Raw genomic sequence first — 22,332 nt, forward strand, 5'->3', positions numbered from 1 at the left:
TTGAAGAAACCATACTGATTTTCTAATGAGACGATAACCATAACCATACTAACCATGTTAATGATCTCTACTAATTTTCAGCTCTCCTCCTCCCACTCTTACCCAACCATCTGATTTACATATTTGGTGCTGTAATAACTGCTACTTTTAAGTATAAAGCTCATAACACCATCATCTTCCAGCATGGGAATGAATGATAGAATAAAAGGTTTTTATTTGGATGTTACAATATATTTTGCAGTCAGTTTTTCCCATAGTATTTATATTTGAAAGTGCAAACCATGAGTGGTAACCAGAGTGTGTGAATAAACAAGAAAGATAGAATTGAATATAAAATAAAATCTCAGGTTGGCCCCACACTATTTAACATTTTTATCAATGACCTGGAAGAAAACAAAATATTATCACTGACATGATTTGCAGATGACATAACAATTTGGAGGAGTGGTAAATAATGAACAGGACAGGTCACTGATACAGAGCAATCTTAATGTGTCTGAAGGTAAATGCCTGGGAACAAAGAACATAGGCCATACTTATACAATGAGTGACAATCCTGGGAAGCAGTGACTGAAAAAAATTTAGGGGTTGTGGTAAATAATCTGCTGTATGTGGGCTCCCATTGCAAGGCTGTGACCAAAAGGGCTAATACAATCCTTTAGAACATAACGAGTGGAATTTCCAGTAGGAGTAGAAAAGTTATTTTATCTCTGTATTTGGCAGTGGTACAACCACAGCTGGAATACTGTATCCAGTTCTGTTTCCACAATTCAGAACGATGTTGATACATTGGAGAGGGATCAGAGAAGAACAGCAAGAATGATTAAAGGATTAGAAAACATGGCTTATACTTACAGATTCAAGAAGCTCAATCTATTTTGCTTATCAAAGAAAAGGTTGATGGGAAATGCAGTCTTATATGGGAAACAAATATTTAATAACAGCTTCTCCAATGTAGCAGAGGAAGGTATAACATGATCCAATGATTGGAAGTTGGAAGTAGACAAATTCAGACTGGAAATAAGGTGTAAATTTTTAACAGTAAAGGTAATTAATCACTGGAACAATTTATCAAGAGTTGTGATGGATTCTCCATCACTTACATTTTTTAAATCAAGATTGGATGTTTTTCTAAAAGATATGATGCTCTAGGAATTATTTTGGGAAAGTTCTATAGCCTGTGATATACGGGTGGTCAGACTAGATGCTTACAGTTGTTCCTTCTTCCTTAGAATCTATGAGTTACATGCACAGTAAATTGTATTAATATGACCTACCATAAATACTATACTATAATAAGTACTATAAATAAAACTTGCCCTGTTAATTACTGCTAAATCTTGTGGGCTAACAACAGTTTGATAGCATGGCCTGAGTGCTTTCTATTGGAGAAGCCCTAAACTATGGAAACAACCATTTACAGGGAAAGAAGTACGAGTCTATTGTACGGAACATCTTTTGCCCAGGTTAATATCAGCCAGTGAGCAATACTACCATCTCTAGTGGAGAAAGCTGCAAAGTGTAATGATTAGATTTTTTGTGGATGTAGAAACACTGATTCTAAGGAAATTCTCCATACCAGTTTTCCTCAAGGCATCCTTACTTCTATCACATAATACTGTATTATGAGATTCACCACAAGTATTAAAACCTATGTCATTATATCTTCACCCAGAACTTTACTGACATTGAATACTGAGTCCAGCCATAAAAGAAATGCACCAACGTTGACTAGCTAAATGAAGCAAAATGGTTGTTTCTCATTACTCACTGAGCCTCATCCAGCATAGCACATCCATAGATTTCTGAGCTAAAGAAAGGTATGATAGCGGAAGGACAGCAGGCTGACTGCTTCAGGAGAAAGGCTGATCTGCTGAATAAGGCCAAAAATAAAATATAACAAACCCTCCCATGAAAGAACACATCTCACGCAAAAGAGCTATCTGCTTTCCTGCGTTAGCCTGTTTCACCACTGGTGTAGTTGCACAATATGCAGAAAAGGCATAGCAGGGCTAGCGCTATTGTAAGCCTTCTCCAAGGTCCTTTTTTGTGAATATATGGTTTTCTTGTAACTTCCAAAATCAATACTTGGCATTGAGTGTGGAAAGTCCCCTGTCATCAACAGAGGGGAATTAATGTGCTTTCTGGGTATATGTGTGTACAATACATTTGCGCTGTCACCAGAAGAAGTGGGAGAAGCACTGAGACCAGGAGGCAGTAATCCCCCAGAATAGGTAGAAGCCAGGAGACAGTAATCTTGTGGAATAGGGAGAGGTTTATTAGGAAACCCTCAGAGTTGCTGTGGGCTGCCAGCCAGAGAGGCTGCTTGCTTTGGAATCTGATGTGTAAGGCATCTAAGCTCTATAGTAATTAGAACTGGTTGGAAATTTTCTACAAAAACAAATTTGTGTCAGAAAGTGGAAAGATATTTCACAAACATTTCCATGATTTTGTTTGGGTCCCGTCCCCCCCACATACTTTGACCTGCGCTGGCGTAAATATATTAGAATCTGGAAGCATTAATGTCATTGCTGTTTGGTGACGTGACTGATTTAAAAAGAGGAGTTTTTGTATAAAAGATTGTAATGCCTTTAACTGATTAAACTGAATGTATTGTCCAAATGTGCCTTCTTTTTACTTTGGGTGACATGTTTTGTCATGTGGTGTCTGATGTGGCTTGCCATAATGCAGAAGAATTTCACTTATCATTTCCTCTCTAAAAGCTAAAGGGGAAAAAAAAACATTTTTGAAGAAACTGCTTTAACTGACTTGTTTCTGATTTGCTTCTACCCGTGTGTATCAGGAGAAGCTCCACCAAGTCAATTGAATTACATTGACATCAGAATCAAGTCCCCGCCCTCCCCAGCTTTTAAAAAAAATATAATTATACATAAGTATTTTTAATAATAAGCCTTGTCATTAGGCCTCATGTGAGCCACAGCATCCATTACTATTGTGAAACTGCTGCCTACAGGGTGGCTATGAAAAAAAAATAATTCATAGCTTGCACCTAGCATTAGAGTTCCTGCTGATGGCTTTTTTTTACATTCCCAGTGTAATTATATGGCATTTACAATGAAACAAAGGCTGAATTTCACAGAATACCATAGAAACCTACTTTTTTTTTTATTTGAGGAAATATTTTTAAAAGCTTCTAAGACAGAAATAAGTGTGTTTGGTGAGTTGTCATGGGGAGGGAACATATTGTATTTTGTTGTTTCTTTAAGTTTGGTCTTTGTTATGAGACAGTATGTTCCTTGAAAATCTAATAGAAACAGTGTACTGTCTCTCAGGCACTAACTATGAAGGGAAATTCAAAAAGCATTGTCAATATAATTGTCTGTGATAATATCAAGGAATTAATGATCTTGTACATAAAAATAAAGAGTTAACATATACGTAGAATATTCAATATGGGGTTCACATGGATATTGAAGAGCTCATTCTGTCCTAGTCTATTACTAGTCTAGTCCTTGACCACTACTTCCCAGGCTCTGTTCAGGACCCACTTTTACTCTTATTGGGGGATGGGGTAGAGATAAGTTGACTTGCTTGGGTTCCAAAGTTCTCTTAACCAGTAGCCAACTGTAGGACAGTTTTTTTGTCCTTGACTATTAAAAAAGTGACTACTGAGTTTCTCCTCCTTTTGTGACATCCTCATGTGATAACCTCCTCCACTGGCTGTCATGTTTTGAGTAGAAACATCTCTGATTCTTTTCAGTTGTGATGTAAATAAATTTTGGCAATCTTCTGCAATGATGAAGACAAAGGAAGTATTTTGCTCCATCACCCGGACATGAAGTCTTAAATAGTGGTACTCTTTTTAGGTGGTAGATTGTCTGGTGAATCTGAGCTGCATTCTCTCAGAAGCAGAGTTCAATATTTCTTGCTGTAAACTTACTATTTAACTTGTGGTGAACGCAATTAATTAGCTTCAGACAGCCTTTGGCTGCCTTTCTGGTAGAATATCAGTGTTTGGGAATAGGTGTGGGGAACTGAAACATTGTATATTTTCTGAGTTTCAAACAGTGTCAAGATGTAGTTGCAGAGCTATATACAAGATGGATCAATACCTTTCACTGTTGGTAAAATTAGCTGGTCAAGAATATAATGTCCTTAGTTGGTGGAAACTGTTAATATATTCCTTCGAGAGGGCAAGGGTCCAGTTTCATTCAAGTGAGAAGTAATTAGATCCATGCTCAGGAAGTTGTGTCTTGATCCTGACCATCTCACCAACTACCAGTATGTCTTCTAACCTTCTTTATTTAAAAACTAAACAACAACAACAAAACTCATTGAGCAGATGTTATGAAAGCACATGAAGGCCTTGACTTCCTTTACACCTTTCATTCTGGCTTTAGGCCTGGGTATGGATATTGTGCTGGTCACATTGGTAGATTACCTCTTTCTAGCAATAGAAAGGAATCTGTATGGATTTTTTTTAGATCAAAGAGGCAGATACGACATGTTATAAATGGTTAACAGAATAATCACCATTGTTTGTCTTAAATCTGTGTGATATATAGACAGGTGATGATTTGCAAGCTCATTCCTAAATTTCAATAACTAAATAGCATACAGTCTTTGCCAACAAAGCGAATGGCCCACGGTGGTGATTCTCAGACAAGTCTTCAGCCTGGATTTATTATCACAATGCTGAAGACGCTGTATGTTTCAGTGTTTATACAGAGAGACATCAATGGAAAATGTGGGGCTGAAAGTAATCTTAAACACTGCACAACAGCTTCAGCCATATCAGGTGAGATTTTCAAACCAGTGCAGGAGATATTGCCATGTATCATTAATTTTAATGGAAAGATGTGTGGATATATTTCTTGCACTGCTTTGAGAAGCTCAAGCATTAGTCTTAAAACATAAATCAAGTCACCCCTTATTTATTCTACTAAATATTTTCTTACCATTGAAAATATTTGTATTTAAACAAGCGTTTGCTCCATTACAATTAAACATATTTCCTATCCTGTCATGTAGTGACCTTGTTACGCTGATATATTATGTCACATTAATTTTTAAGATAACAGAATAAAACAAAGGATTTTTACCTTACTGCAAAATCACACTGAAATAGAAGCATGGAGTGTGAGGCAGAAACTCACTTACTAAAGTACAGCAAGAGGGATACCAAAAATGACTAGTGACATGAATTGATTCTTGTGTTTCCTTCCCCCCGCCCCCTGCCAAGTTTGCTCCAGAGAGAGAATCTTTTGTGAGTCAAGAAGAATATAAAGTAAGAACATGAAGTTGATTAAAATCTAAAGGGAACAGTCTTGTTGGCCAAGTGACCTTTTCCTACCAGGAACATGCCTTTTTGTTCTTTGAATATAAAAGGTGAACTTTGTTTCCTGTCACTGACTCTGGACTTTAGCTACTGGAGTAATGGAATTTCACATTGTTTTGTTATATCACAAGATAATATGTGACTGAGATCTAAAGAACTTCATAATGTATGCTGAGAAAGGAGACTTTATTGTGATTAGAAGCTTGGGAGGATTCACCAGGTGGCTGGGGACTTGACATAGTTTAATTTTCCTGTGTTGCAGTCTGAAGAGGAGAAAGGGTTGGGGAAATATATAGGCATAAAGACACTTGCTTGAGATACTGAGCAGAACTTCCTTGTGATAAGAATGAAATTGTCATTCTCAGTAACGTCTCCTGGTGCACCCTTAACTTCCCACTTCTTTCTGTGCAGTGTTCCTTCCATCCTTGATTTGCCTGGTACTATCTTCAAAATGCGGTTTTCTGACTGCTCAATTATACCCATTATAAGGGGAAAGTGCCCCAGTCATTTGTAATTCCCAGTCATCTGCTCATATCCTTCCTAACACCTACATCTCACTTTCCTTCCCAGTCCATTTTTCCTACCCATCCCCAGTTTCCATGCTTCTCAGAGTTGTGCCCTAATTGGTCCAGGTTTGAACTCTGTCCTAATTGGTCCAGGTTTGAACTGTACCTGCCATTTGAATTGCCCTTTGAACAAAACATGCTCTTAGGATATAAATATTACTCTACTCTACAAAAACACATACCAATGTCAAAAGTATGTCTTCATTCTCCCACAGCCCTACAACTGGTCACTTGGTAGCATAATGAATAGTAGCACATGGTTTTACATTGTGACTATAAACTTAGTATCCTGTGAAAGGGAATATGATATGGTATAATGGTACTAGAAATTAACGATTTACAATGTGCCTATGAAAATAGAAAAAAATACATTTAACAATGATTGAAATAGGCTGTGAATAGATGGGAATTGTGATAACTTCTACCACTGAGTGGCTAATCTGCTGGTCCATCCTGTCCCTAGTCTCACTGATGACATGTAAATGGGTAAAGAAGGCTTTGCCTTCTCTATCAATTCACAATTAAGATGACACAGTAATTACTGTATCTGCAGCTATAACATCAAAAGAAAGTAAAATGTGCATTATTTATTATTTATTACACCATTCTCACTAATGTTATCCAAATATTGTAAGCTGAGTAAAATTTCATGACTCAAGCAATCAGACTGCTTTATGTATAGGACATTACATTTTTAGTTTTCACTATTATATGTAGGACATTTCTATCTTTCCTCTGCCTTCATACTCCTCTTCTCTGATTTTCCATCTCCATCTGATAATAGCAATAACACCCTTTGCTGAGACTATTTCCTCATCTGTTCTTCATGCCATCAATTCCTCCCAATCTGTCATTAGTGCTAGGGAAATGCCCTGTATTTCAATCATTACTGATTAACTGATATAACAAGACTAATAATAAATAGAGGTTTAATGTAGCTGGGAGCCAAGGTAAAGGCTTATATCAGAGACAGTATTATAACTTAGGCACGGAAGGGGTACATTAGTCACATAGCATGACTGCAGAACATTTCACTAATCCGAGGCTGGACATGCTGATATTTGCATGCTCATATCTCATAGACCATAAGTGAGGTCCACTTGAATTATGGGGCTCTGGTGAATCTTAAAAGAAATGCCTGGTTTATTATAAGACACGGGCTCCTTACTAACTATGCCTGTCTGGAATTGGCCTTGCAAAAGGTGCTGCTATATGTTTCAGAAATATGTGCACAACAATATCAAATTATGTCATAAATTACAACATTAAAAACTTCTAAAAAATTCCATTTTCTAAGCTGTATCTTTTTAAAGACTCCGATCAGCAAGAGTCAAGAACACATGATAAGCTTTAAAGGTGATTAAGTGATGATCCCTTTAAAATACACAAGCTTTCTCTCACCTGACATTAGAACTACTGTGCTCATTAAAAATTGCCACTCAAGATTAACATATATCCTCTTTGTGTGTGTGTGTGTGTGTGTGTGTGTGTAGCTGTCTCACTTATTTATTTATTAATTATGTATTTGGATTTATTTATTTATTTTATTTATTTGGATTCTGCAAACTCCATATTTCAAGTGGATCTCAGTTATGGGTTTGTGACATATGAGCTTATGGGAATGAGGATGCTGAAACTTAAAGAAGTGGAATGTTCTGCTTGCATTCTATGGGCTCAGTGTTGAGCCAGCCTACACCTCCACACTGGGGAGTAAAGAGGAAAAGATATCTCCTTCCTTTCCCTGTGTCGGCCACCTACGTTATGGGTTACAACATGGAGCCGCTTCTCCTGGGCTGCTACTCCTCCTCTTGCATATCTGGGTGAGGGTGGTGCCAGTAGTGGGATGGGTAAGAGTCTTGGCTCCTTCCTACCACACAGCAGATCCATCAACACAGCTGTAGAGGGGGAAGTAAGTTGAGCTAGGAAAGGGGCAGGTTTGGCTTACATCTGCCTTGGAGCAAAGTTCACAATGGTTAGTCTATGCTGATCCTGCCACAGTGCAGCAACATGCTGCCCCTCAGGGTGGATTGCAATGTGCCAGGCCAGCCCTAGGTTTAAAAATACACACCTTTCTTATATGCACACTATATATAGGAGCAGAGAAAGAGATTTATCAGGAGTTAATTATTCTGTGGTATATTTGTTCTCGTAATAGTTTATGTGTTGCATGATGTGTCCCAAATTCAGTCTCTGTGACTCTGAATCATAATTTACACCTTTAATCAGTTTTACAGCATGTAACTTTCAGCAGTTGAGAAACGCAGATATAACCAGTTGCTCACATGTAATTTACACCCTATTCTTTGCGCTACTGACATACTGGCACCAGCCAGGGACAGGGCCTCATTGTGCTCTGTGCTGTTCAGGCACAGAGCGACAGGACAGTCCCTGACCAGAGAATTTACAGTCTGTTAGGATGAAACATGAGTGTAATAAATGATGCGGAGGAGGAGGAGAAAAATCCTTGGGTAGGACCACTTTGCACAGCACCTATAAGGTGCCACAGGACTCTTGGCTGCTTTTGCACAGCAAAATCGTTTAAATTCAGATATTATTTATTTTAGAACACATACACAAGATTAATTCCTGACGTCCCTACTATCCAACTACCTGGCTGTGACCACCTTAAAGAGTACCTCTGTATTTGGTTTCCAGCCACACTTTTTACTTGCTTTTATCAGAATGCTTGGTGTTCTCTATCCATACGAAGGCAGCAGAACACAATGGGTGCTGTTTCTCTTTCCTCTTCGACTGGGAGACTACTGAGCTCTCTCTGTAAAGATATATTTTTTCTCATTGGCTCCTCCTCTTGCAGGTTTCCTCTTTTACTTCAACCTCACTTCTACCAGTGACAAATTCCATCACGGCTTGAGCTTCACCTGCTATTTTCTCTCTTCCATAGATGAAAGGATTTGCTTTTTCTAACATGGTGCAGCTATGTTAAAAAAGCACAGGAAAACCTCCCACTTGCTCTAGCATGGGTGCAACAATACCTTTAGGGTATGTGTCTACACTGAATTGGAGGTTTCACTGCAGCACAGGTTGGCATACCCAGGCTAGTGTTAATCTAACTAGCTCAGCTAAAAATAGCAGTAAAGATTATGACAGCCTGAGCTTCAGTATAGGCTATACAAGCCTGCCTGGAATTCTACCTGAGCTGCAGTCCCACCTACGTCTTCAGTGGAAACATACTCTTATTGCTGACCTAGTGCTCCTACTCAGTACTGGATTTACCATGACACTCAGAAGGAGGTTCATAACATTTGCTTCCTCCCCTCTTGCAGAGTTGCACAAGTGGAGCCTCCGAGCAGCAGGATCCAGCATGAGAGCTCAGAATCCAAGGGACCCTGGGAGCAACTTGGCCAGCTCCCTGCCTAGAGAGCCTGCCCTGGAGCAGGGAAGGAAAGGGAGAGGGAGGGAGTAGGGAAGCTGAAACCCCATGTGCTGCAGCTTGCTGTGAAAGGAGAGCTGGCTGCTAGACGGGGGTGGCAGTGTGAATGGGGAATAAGTATGCCCAAGGAGTAGAAGATATCACCCTCAGAAGACTTCTTCAGACTGGATTAGGGATGCTGGTGTGACCTTGCCTGGCAGCCCCCAAAGAAGGAACTGGGCGTAATGAATGGACAGTGCACCTCTCTATCTGAAGCCTACCAAGGGAAGTATGTGGACCTCACTAGGAGAAGTTAAAATGAAAAGTAAGGGAGAAGGAGGCTCTACTAGAGGACCCGGGCAGCTTTAGGTACAGTACCAGGCACACAGGAGGATTTCCACTTCTGAGCCTTGGAAGCAGAAATTGACTTTTCCTTTCCAGATTTATACAATATTCAGAAAGGGAATCTAGCACCTGCCTTCCAGATTTGAACACTGTCAAAATTCAGGAGGGCTCAAGCTCAATTTGGGCAGCTGTTATTTCATTTCTCCCAAATCAAATATACTGATCCACTGTAATTTGCTGTAGAAAAAGTAGGATAAAATTGAGCAACAAATGCTGGGGTCTTCCCAGTGCTAGCGAGGACTGGAATTGCTATTTTCAACAGCCATTGCCATTTTTTTGTTTAGTTTTGTTTGTTTAAAAGGAAGACAGTAATAGTGCATTGGAAAATTCCCCATAGAAACGAAGAGTGGAACAAAAGAGTAATAAAGGCACCTCAACTTTTCTTCATTTATGTAGGACAGTCTTATAATATGGATCCAGATATCCTCCAATCACACAAGCTGAACATTGTTCCACTTGACTGCAGTTCTGTAACCATGCGGGAACCAGTCCTGCCTGTGTTCTGTGCACATCCACAATTCTTACTGAATTCAGAAGTGTCTTGCTTTTGTGACCGTACTACCTGATATTTTCAGCCCTTGTAAGTGAAGCGGTTTACATTTAGTAATTGGGTGGGAAGCTTCTCAGAATAAGTTGGGTGCAGTAGGAGGTGTTGCTTATTCACTAGGTAATGTGAGACCTTCCTGTTACAATAGTAAACTAGTGCAGCATAGAATGCACTTTGCTCCTAGAGTCTAGAATGGGATCCTTTGCTTCTATACGCAGCCTATTAAAGACAATGAAAAGACTCCCACTCACTTCAAGAGGCTTTGGACAGAACTGGTTATCATAGAATCATAGAATCTCAGGGTTGGAAGGGACCTCAGGAGGTCATCTAGTCCAACCCCCTGCTCAAAGCAGGACCAATCCCCAACTAAATCATCCCAGCCAGGGCTTTGTCAAGCCTGACCTTAAAAACCTCTAAGGAAGGAGATTCCACCACCTCCCTAGGTAACCCATCCCAGTGCTTCACCACCCTACTAGTGAAAAAGATTTTCCTAATGTCCAACCTAAACCTCCCCCTCTGCAACTTGAGACCATTACTCCTTGTTCTGTCATCTTCTACCACTGAGAACAGTCTAGATCCATCCTCTTTGGAACCCCCTTTCAGGTAGTTGAAAGCAGCTATCAAATCCCCCCTCATTCTTCTCTTCTGCAGGCTAAACAATCTCAGTTCCCTCAGCCTCTCCTCGTAAGTCATGTGCTCCAGCCCCCTAATTATTTTTGTGGCCCTCCGCTGGACTCTCTCCAATTTATCCACATCCTTCTTGTAGTGTGGGGCCCAAAACTGGACACAGTACTCCAAATGAGGCCTCACCAGTGCTGAATAGAGGGGAATGATCACATCCCTCGATCTGCTGGAAATGCCCCTACTTATACAACGCAAAATGCCATTAGCCTTCTTGGCAACAAGGGCACACTGTTGACTCATATTCAGCTTTTCGTCCGCCGTAACCCCTATGTCTCTTTCTGCAGAACTGCTGCCCAGCCATTCGGTCCCTAGTTTATAGCAGTGCATGGGATTCTTCCGTCCTAAATGCAGGACTCTGCACTTGTCCTTGTTGAACCTCATCATATTTCTTTTGGCCCAATCCTCTAATTTGTCTAGGTCCCTCTGTATCCTATCCCTACCCTCCAGCATATCAACCACTCCTCCCAGTTTAGTGTCATCTGCAAACTTGCTAAGGGTGCAGTCCACACCATCCTCCAGACCCTTAATGAAGATATTGAACAAAACCGGCCCCAGCACCGACCCTTGGGGCACTCACTTGATACTGGCTGCCAACTAGACATGGAACCATTGATCACTACCCGTTGAGCCCGACCATCTAGCCAGTTTTCTATCCACCTTACCGTCCATTCATCCAGCCCAGACTTCTTTAACTTGCTGGCAAGAATACTGTGGGTTATACATAGGGTAACTCCACTGTCTTCACAGGGTCCTAGTCCCAAAGAGGAGGGGGGGCATGTGAGTTCGTTGCAGAGCAGCTGTTCAGGTATGGGAACCTCCTGGCACCCCAGTCTCCAAAATCATTCAGGCTGCACTTTCTGCATGATTATGTGCTAGCTGAGGGGTGTGTGGGATTTGGTGGCCTCTGCTGCAGGTGATGGGCATCTCAGGTACTTAAAGCCATGGCCTAGAGGAGGGAAGTGCCTAACTGCAGAGTCTGCAGCTGCCCAAGGCCAGCACTGAGGCTGCCATTGCATGGTTCAAGCATGCTCAGCCTTGGAATTGCCACCCCTCCCTTGACTAGTAGCTGCAGCTGGCCTCTGGCAATTGGCCCCATGTATAGCCAGAGAAGCTGCAGGTGGCTCTGTGACTACTGGGGGCCATTAAGCTAGAGCAGATAAAGAAACTGGAGTTAACCTCAAGGAACAGAGGTCACCAGTAGGAAAGGAATGTCAAGGGGAGCAGGGAAAGAGGAAGCAGGTCAGGCTTGCAGCAGGAGACTGGCCCCAGCTGGTTGGGGAGCACGTCCAAAGTAGAAAGGAAACAAACATGGGGAGAGGTGGTGGTGATCAGGTAGCAGACTAATATGTAAATGGGAGCAGAGGGAGAAAGGCTGGTGTATTCAGATTCCCAAGGGCTAAGTCCTCACTTTTGGGAAATGGTGTTTGCAAGTGGCTTGCTCAAATGGCAGGATGGGTGCTGAGGGAGGGATTTGTCAGAATTGATCAGGTATCTGCTGGCGTTAGAACTTTGAACTGAGAGTAGGACCACATACAGTGACTGGGGGTGGTACTGGAGACATGGCTATAGAAGGTGTGAATGAGGAAGGAGATAAATCTGTGGGGAGTTTCCCTGATCACTATGAAAGTTCTGCTCACTGTGGACAGTGGTAAACCCACATGGGTGTACAGCTCAATGAGAAAAACTGGCGGCTGAGGGAGCTGTGTATGGCAATGCATAGAGTCATATAGAGGTGTGTGATCAAAATGAAAAATGTCTCTGAGATTCAGTACCGGGTATACTATGGCACCAATGGCACTGCCCCACCAGGCCCACACTCGGAGCCCACAATGACTACATGGGGGCCCACAAATATGTTTGGCGCCGGGGCCCACAAAAGGTTAATCTGGCCCTGCCTACCTTTGCTAGTTCTGATGGGGTCTGACATGTGACAGAGAATTTGAACAGTCCAAAGCCCGAGGGATCTCAAGATCTTAGCGCCTGGTAATAGTGGGCAGGATGGCATGTGTTAGCCACTGAAAATTCAGCACCACTGATGGACTGTGTAGGGGAACGCTTAGTTTTTAATCCTGAGCAAATCTTTACAACCAAATTATAAACGTCTGGAAGAGGGTTTAGTGTGGTAATGCTGATGACCCTTATTGCTAATAGGTACAGTCACAGAGAGATGATTTGGATTCACTCCCTTGTTCAATCATTCTTTAAATACAGCTTCCCTAGCCTTGCAGAAAGGATTCCAAGGGCTAGCTAAGGCCTGCCTTTTAAATAAAGCTGGTTGGAAAAAACTCAATGGAACTTTTTACTGTCAGAAGACACATTTCCATTGCTAGTGGGACCCTTTGCAAAATCATATTGATTTTGCCAAAAATTCATTTTGGGGACAACGGGGTAAAGAATAGTTAATAAAAATGTCAACACATTATATTTTGACATTTTCAGAATGCATTTTGTTATTCTTTTCTTAAATGACTTTGCATTTTGATTTTTGATTTTATTGTATTATGTATTATAAATTTAAAAAGTCAACATTTAAATTAAACATTTTAATGAATCCTGGATGGATGGATGGCAATTCTTTTGTGGAGAGTGTTCAAATTGTGGAGGTTTTGTTCCATATTGGAATAAAAACAAATTTTGAAAATTCAGAATCCTTCATGAATGAATTTTCCTTCTCTTCACAGCTCTACTTTTTAAACTAATATTAAACTTATTAGTTGGGTTACCAAATTTTGATAATGAAATGGTTTAGTGATACTTGCGAATGTAAAATATTCATTTTTAGCTAGGAAGTGATATGAAATAAATAGCTCATGATCCAAGCTTATTTGAAAAAAGATTATTTTCTGACACAGTAAAGTAGAAATCACTGTCACTCGTTTCTGTGTAAAATTAAGTAACATCATTTTTGCATTATAATACAGTTATCAAAACAATCATATTAATATTCTTAATGGTGTTTGGCAAAGTACCACAACTAGTATAAATTCTGGTGGATCATTAGTCAAGGCACTAGATGAGCAAATAGAAGAGATCTTGAAACGAAAATGGTGATGTGACCACAAAAATGTTTTCCAGACATAGAACATAGGAATCCTGAGGACAAAGCTATGGCATGTAACTAACAAAGTCAATTACCCATACTTGCTGCATCCTTTAGAAATGAAGAAATATGGGGCAATTTTGTCCCTTTCTGTCACCTAGTGGAAAAAATCCATAAATCCAAAAGGCATAACTCCAAAAAGACTCTTTATAGTTTACCATGAATATAAATACAATTATGAATCATCACACAGTGCATTCTATGCTAAACTATCTTTATTATATATTACAGGTGGACTTTTTAGGATGCAGGGACACAAGTTAAAAAGGAAGAATAATATTTGGTGCATTCAGCAAACACATAGAATTATAGAACTGGATGGGACCTTGAGAGGTCATCTAGTCCAGTCCCCTGAACTCAAGGCAGAATTAAGTATTATCTAGACCATTCCTCACAGGTGTTTGTCCAACCTGCTCTTAAAAATCCCCAATGATGGAGATTCCACAACCTCTGTAGGCAATTTATTCCAGTGCTTAACCACTCTGACAGTTAGGAAGTTTTTCCTAAAAATATATGGAGATATACCTATCTCATAGAACTGGAAAGGACCCCAAAAGGTCATAGAGTCCAGCCCCCTGCCTTCACTAGCAGGGCCAAGTACTGATTTTGCCCCAGATCTCTAAGTGGCCCCCTCAAGGACTGAACTCACAACCCTGGGTTTAGCAAAATGTCTAACCTAAACCGCCTTTGTGGAAATTTAAGCCCATTGCTTCTTGTCCTATCCTCAGCGGTTAAAAAGAATAATGTTTCTCCCTCCTCTTTGTAACAACCTTTTATGTACTTGAAAACTACATTTTAATGTCATGAATTCTTTTGTTAATACTTTTAATTTCTTAATTTTATTTTATCTTTTATTGTAAAACTACTATTGACATTATTAAGAATAATTATAATGTTTTAGGGAATTACTTTGGTATACCATATAATTATCTTTCATTTAGGGCTGAATAAATTTCAGTAAAATTTAAAAAGGAAAGAGAAGCATCAGAGGTTTAAACAGGAGCTCAGAACTGCTTAACCTTTTCACCAGACCCTTTCTTTTCTGATCAACATGATAGAAATTATATAACCCATAATTTTTGCTCTACCTGAATTTACTAAGCTAGGTTTCTTGTTTATAACTACAGGCTAGAAGTTTACCCTTTATAGACCACAAAACAAGTGCTGGAGGTCCTTGAGGCGTTGTTTGGTCACACGATCCTGGCTCTCCTTGTTTCTGTCTACTAAATTGCACTAAAAGATGCACTAAAATGCATTACCTACTTTCCAAAGACTGCATTGCTTTCCATGTGAGCAATTGATGTATTTACCTCAGGAATTCATCTGAGGGGAAGTGGCCCACATAGATGCTAATAGGAGTGGAAAACAATCCACTCCCTGTGTGAAGAAGATGAGAGAAGAAACACATGACAGATATGTAGTCACATTGTTAAAAAGGTTCTCACATAATATAGTTAGGAGTATGGTATAAAAGCCCATAGAATGGAATAGAGATCTCAATAGTAAGATGTGCTCCATACTTTGAGAACTAGAATGCAAACAGGCAGATGAGGGCACTGAAGAGAAGGGAATAAGTGGGCAAGGAAACTGTGTTTCCAGTTATCTGGTAAGGAAAAATCACAAGACAACTATAAAAATGAATGCTTAGCTGAAGGGAAAAAAAAGCAAGAAGCATACTTTGTAGGAGGTGGTACCATACCTAATGGGGAGAATGATTGGATCAGCTGCCTAAGACCATCATCTCTGGTTTCAAAAGCTTATAGAGCCCTATTAGTCTGTAAAGCTCTACATTTTGCAAAAAAACTGACTTTGCTAAAAGACTTTGAAGACTGACAACACTGATCAAAATGTACACTATAAAAATGGGCATGAAGGCGACAGATTGTTTGAGAAAAAGGGATAGCATATAAGGTGTTATGGGACCCAGAAATGATAGGGACTAAAATAAGTACAAATGCGAGCAGGTCTGTTAGCTAAAGGACTGAATGTGCTTGACCGATTTGTTAATTGCCACAAAAGAAATGGAGGAAAGTACAAGCTGACAATATTTCATTATTGCATTAGCAAATTGAGTGAGAGACTGAAGTGAAGTGGGTTGCTACACTGGACAATTGCCAAATGGGCATTTGCACCTTGAATTTTATAATTTCTGAAGGATTTTTTCCCCCAAGAACAGTAGTGCAGAGTACTCGGCTATTTTGATGTGAGTACACTTATTATTCTGGGCAATATGTGATCCAGTACCTTGAAAATTGCGTGTGGTTGATTGCAGGCCATAGCTTGGAAATGGAACAGGGTGGCGATATATCTATAATTGAACACCATGATAGTCAGTGTCCCTGGAGCACTTTTGCGGGTGAAATTTCCATCTTAAATAATAAAGCTACTAAGAGGAGCATACTGTGAGTTTTAACAAAGGTAGTTGTGGGCAAAGAGTTGCAGTACCTTCAGGTTTAGAGATAAAGGGGTAGATTTTCCCAAGTGCTCAACATGCACAGTTGAGAACAATGGAACTCCCAGGTGCTGAGAATATTTTAAAATCTGCCCACTTCTTAAATAAATAAATACAAGAAACATATTTTATCATAATTTTAGATGTTGTAAAAAGTTTTACTGAAATGTTTTGTGTCAGTTTTCTTCTGGGTTATTTATTTTGTTATTCATGAAATTATTTTTAAATTAAAAATCTAAAACATCCCAGACACCTAATAATCAATAACATTTATTTATTATTACTGCTATTCATTATACAATTTCAAAGCTAATTATAATTGATAATAAGTTGTTTTGTATGAGTCAATATTTTATTGCATTTTTAATATGCATGTTACACAATCACCATATTAACATTGTAATTGCTCTAAACTGTGGGCTTGATTCCTGACTGAGCTACTCCAACTTTATACTACTGAAGCTCCATTGATTAACATGGAGTTACTCCAACCTAAAACAGGAGCAACACAATGGTGACTCAAGCCCTGTGAATTTACCTCCTAGATTTGTTGTGTCTGAGACTGGCTCCTTAATCTCTTTATCCTAGAGAGTAGACTTGTCCTAGTGCTTTTATTATGTGTTTGTTTCAAGTGATATAATGGTGCCTACATTATTTCCTGGAAATAACTCATGGTAATGTGTAGAAATGAGAACCCATTACTTCCTAACAATGATTATAATATTGCATATAGCCTCTGAAAATATAAGAAATGCATCAAAGTGCTTATGTTGCTGTGTGATGGTCGCATTCTCATCCAAGTCTGTTCCAAATGAAGTTTACAGCACACATTGCGTAAAGAGAAACTTACCACTTCTGGGGTTTGGATTTATTGATAACTCAAATAATAATGATATCAGAATGCAAATCACAGCCAAAGGTGTCTCCTAAATCCCAGCTGTTCCTTGGATTCCCTGAAATATTTCCCTGTCTCTTACTTACATCTGACCTGTAGGGACATCTATTTCACATACTGGGAGAATTAACAAGTGGCAGCTGCCACAAGGATTGAGCAGAAATTACTAAGAAGCAGTAAACAGATTCTAACTCCAGTCAACTGAAAGGCTCAACAGAATACAATACCTACAACCTCAATGGCAGGAGGCTTTTTCTGGTCAAGTGGAAAGAAAGGGGTCATAGCTCCTTGATATGTTCCCTTCCTCCATTGGGTTGGGGGAACAGGAGATGGGGGTATCACCTGAGCTGAGGGCAGGTTGAAGAGGTTCAGGTTTGCCATTTCCCCCCTGCATGCCCTGTCCTGCTTGATGGAGATTTCTCTCCTGTCCAGACCAGCAGCTTCCACTTTCTCACCCATGGAATCAGTGTAGGACTGGTGTTTTTTGGTCTCACGTGAGCATTGTTCTAGTTGCGGTTTTCAGGACTGGGAAGGAATTTCTCCCTCAGTACTGAGGTTGGGTGGGAATGGGATTGGAGTTCATCTTCCCCACAGAAGCTCCAGGACCTGTTTGGGTAAGTCAGGAGGTACAGTTCACACTGTCACAACTTAGCAGGTAATCAATGTCCAGTGCAGATAGTCATTCCAAAGGTGGCCTGGTTTCCTGGTAATCAGGAGTCAGAAGTGGACCTAGGAGAAGGCATCCCCTAAAGAAGCTGTGAATGGGGTTGGGGCTCCTAATGTCTGGCACAGCAGAGTCAGCCCTTAGCCCTCATGAAAGGAGATAGAGGTGGGATTCCAGCAGTGGGCTGGGACCAGGTTTGGAGGGGTGGGGAACTGAAAACAGCCCTCCCCAAATTGGTGGGAATGAGTGAGGAAGGAAAGTGATCTACATTGTATGAGTTACTGCCAGATAATTCTCAAATTTGTCTGTAATGTGGTATCAGGATGGAAGGGTGGCTGGGAGAATGTTTGTTCCATACATTATTTCAAATATGTGCAGTGGGAGTTGCGACTAAAGCAGGATCTTTTTAAAAAAGATCTTCAGAAGCTTGACACTGAGATAGCAGGTTGCAATACAGTTATCCAAGGAGGTATATTGGTAATTTATTTTGAATTATCTATTTGTTTACTCATATTGATGTGTCACATATATCTTGGTTATGAGTCGCAATGAATATGAAGCTCACTGTGGTCAAAATGAAATATACAGAAGAATAGTTTCTAGGGACTTTGCTGTTTGCAATCAAGCGTTCTGCAAAGAAACAAACACCTCTAATTACTGCTCAGCAGATTTGAAGGGCACTAACAAAATGGATTTCTTAATTCACAGAGGATCAGAGGTAATTACACAGTAACTATTTACTAGGTTGCTGAATAACTGCAAAGTAATGGAATATACAGCTTAATTACAGGAAAAGTAGCAAAGAGATTGCATATAAATACTGAGCTACACTCTGCCCTCAGATATTCAAACTCACATCTCTTCAACAGGAGTGTCTGTGTATATCTGTACAGAATACGCTGGTTTAATTTCTTAGACTCTAGAAAAATTCCACCATGATTTCAACAGCTTCCACCCCTCCATCAACCTCAGCCTGGACCTATCTACACGGGAGGTCCACTTCCTAGACACCACGGTGCAAATAAGTGGTGGTCACATTAACACCACCCTATACCGAAAACCTACCGACCGCTATGCCTACCTTCATGCCTCCAGCTTCCATCCCGGGCACACCACAAGATCCATTGTCTACAGCCAAGCACTGAGGTACAACCACATCTGCTCTAACCCCGCAGACAGAGACCAACACTTAGAAAATCTCCACCAAGCATTCTCAAGACTACAGTACCCACATGAGGAAATAAGGAAACAGATCAACAGAGCCAGATGTGTACCCAGAAGCCTCCTACTGCAAGACAAGCCCAAGAAAGAAACCAACAGGACTCCACTGGCCATCACATACAGTCCCCAGCTCAAACCCTCCACCGCATCATCAGGGATCTACAACCCATCCTGGACAATGATCCCACACTTTCACAGGCCTTGGGTGGCAGGCCAGTCCTCGCCCACAGACAACCTGCCAACCTGAAGCATATTCTCACCAGCAACTGCACACCGCACCATAGTAACTCTAGCTCAGGAACCAACCCATGCAACAAACCTCGATGCCAACTCTGCCCACATATCTACACCAGCAACACCATCACAGGACCTAACCAGATCAGCCACACCATCACCGGTTCATTCACCTGCACGTCCACCAATGTAATATATGCCATCATATGCCAGCAATGCCCCTCTGCTATGTACATCGGCCAAACTGGACAGTCTCTAAGGAAAAGGATAAATGGACACAAATCAGACATTAGGAATGGCAATATACAAAAACCTGTAGGAGAACACTTCAACCTCCCTGGCCACACAATAGCAGATTTTAAGGTGGCCATCCTCCAGCAAAAAAACTTTAGGACCAGACTCCAGAGAGAAACTGCTGAGCTCCAATTCATTTGCAAATTTAACACCATCAGTTTAGGACTAAACAAAGACTGTGAATGGCTTGCCAATTACAGAACCAGTTTCTCCTCCCTTGGTTTTCACACCTCAGCTGCTGGAACAGGGCCCCATCCTCCCTGATTGATCTAACCTCGTTATCTCTAGCCTGCTTCTTGCTTGCTTATATATACAAACCTGCCCCTGGAAATTTCCACTGCTTGCATCCGAAGAAGTGGGTATTCACCCACGAAAGCTCATGCTGCAAAACATCTGTTAGTCTATAAGGTGCCACAGGATTCTTTGCTGCTTCTTAAATGTTGTGGATCTGATCGTGAGCTGGTATAAATCAGTGACGATCCATTGAAATTAATGCAGCTGATTTACACCAGCTGGGAATACTGTTATATTTTCAAAAAAATTAAATTGGACAATACAATATCAAGAGTAAGGACTAAATCAAACTTCCATTGAAGTTAGTAGAAAGACTCCCATTGACTTAAATGAGAGCTGAATCAGGCCTTACTTTTTATTTTTCCTTTATGTGAAAGATATAATCCATTAATGTTACACCAGGAAAGGGGGCTATACAGGATGGGCAGAATATCACCAATAAAATTAATCTGCTTGGTCATGTAGTTTTGGGGTATTTACATTTCTGTGAATTTTGCAGAGCTAAGAATACAGCTTATACAAAAATGCATTCAGCAACTTCCAAAGACTTCTGTGTTGTCGAAAGTTAAAACTGCACATCTGCACTAGATTGATGAAGTACTACATGTGTTCACTGTATGGATACAAGACATGGACACTTAAAAAAGACACTGAGAAATAACGTATAGAATTTGAGCTTTGGTGTTATGGAATATATTTTAAAAATAGCTGGGTAACTAAAACTATGAAAAATGAGGTGATGAGAAGAATGAAATTAAAAAGAACACAATTGCTTGAGACCCTAGGTCAGAGAATAACATCTTTTTGTGAACATGCAGGTTGATCGCAGAGTGACTTCAATCCAGCACTTATACTATCAGGCAAGATCACAGTTAAAGAAAGAGAACCAACTATGTCAGAAATATCTCCAGATGGACTGGTATCCAAAGGAGAGTGGATGTTTTACAACTCTGTCAGGACTGTGAAAGATGGAAGGTGGTGGCTGATAACTTCAATATCAGATATGTCACTTGAAGAAGAAGAAATCCATATTTCATAATAGTGCTGGGCCAAATTCAGCAATTGTTATGCTTTACAAAACTCAAGCAGAAATTGAAGTTGCTGAGATTTTTGCCTGAACACAAGCCTGGAGGATATGGTCCTAATTAATTAAAATCTTCTGGAGCAGCTTGCATTTTCCACCTCTAAAATTTCTCAAATTCTTCTAATATCAGCAGTGAAAAGAACGGGTGTGAGGAAGGTAAAGTGAAGGAAAAGTATTAGGTACCATTCCATCACCATTCACAAGTCTTGCGCACTGCTTAGCTGACATCAGCCTGTCTTAGGGTATGTCTACGATACAGTTGGAAAGTGTAGCTGTGCTGAATACGAGTCTGTCCAAAACCATAGATACTGTACTTGGGGTGGCTAGCCCATCCTGCTGCTTGCACTGCCACAGTTGCACTTTTTTTTTTGCGCACTCACAGTGCTAGCACAGGTATGCCTCATTAAACTGGAATTAACACTTTCCAGCTCCTATGTAGACACACCCTTAACCACGTTGCTAGCAGAGCTGGCAGCTGGATCCTGTGAAGAAAAATGTTAGTTACAAAGTAAGTAACCCTTAAAACATAACCCATCCACCGTGTTGGAACAGCTTTCACTAAAAGCCAAGGCTACTCCCCAGCCCAACTCCAACTCACTTATCAGTCAGGCAATAATGCTGTCCCTGACATACCACTATCAGGGTTGACATGGTTTGGCAAGAATCTGGGATATGTGGTGGTGCTGAGGAACAGAAGGGAGAATATTTTATCTAGTGAGCATCACTGGGAAATATTTGAAAAAGTCCACCGTTAAAAAAAAATTGGCACCATGTCAATGTGTTATTATAAATATAAAATTTAAAATAAGTTTGCTTTTGAGTTTTTTATCTCCTTCACCTGGAAAATGACTAAAGGACCCATTGGGAGCAGACAACGCTTTCAATCACCCTTATTTTTCCTCACAAAGAATGATTTAAGGAACAGACTCAACAAATGTGCTCAGCATTCTTCTTTTCCACATACTCTCTCTAATCTGTATTCTGATAACACATCTCTTTAGGTGTGCTGAACGTAAATACCATTGGAACATTAATTTGGAACCAATGTTCTTTTTCCTGAACAGCATGTTCTAGCAGCCTTTCCCCTATATGCTGGTAGATTTACACTGATTCATGGTAATTCCTCAATGCCAGTATCTCCCCATACTTTTCAAATAGGGAATCTTTTCTTGTTGTATTAATCCTTCAAAAATTACCACTCCTTAATATGACTTTTTTCCAAT

The 22,332-nt window shown here is 40.2% G+C and overlaps 1 protein-coding gene across 14 annotated transcripts in view; it reads left to right on the top strand.

Annotated features, from left to right (window-relative positions):
* Positions 1 to 22,332, top strand: part of CDH8 (cadherin 8) — a 290,464-nt gene that overhangs the window by 217,950 nt on the left and 50,182 nt on the right. The gene's annotated exons all lie outside the window — the stretch shown is intronic.

The sequence above is a fragment of the Mauremys reevesii genome, linkage group 16 (genome assembly GCF_016161935.1).
Source record: "Mauremys reevesii isolate NIE-2019 linkage group 16, ASM1616193v1, whole genome shotgun sequence".
NCBI classification, from domain to species: Eukaryota; Metazoa; Chordata; order Testudines; family Geoemydidae; genus Mauremys; species Mauremys reevesii.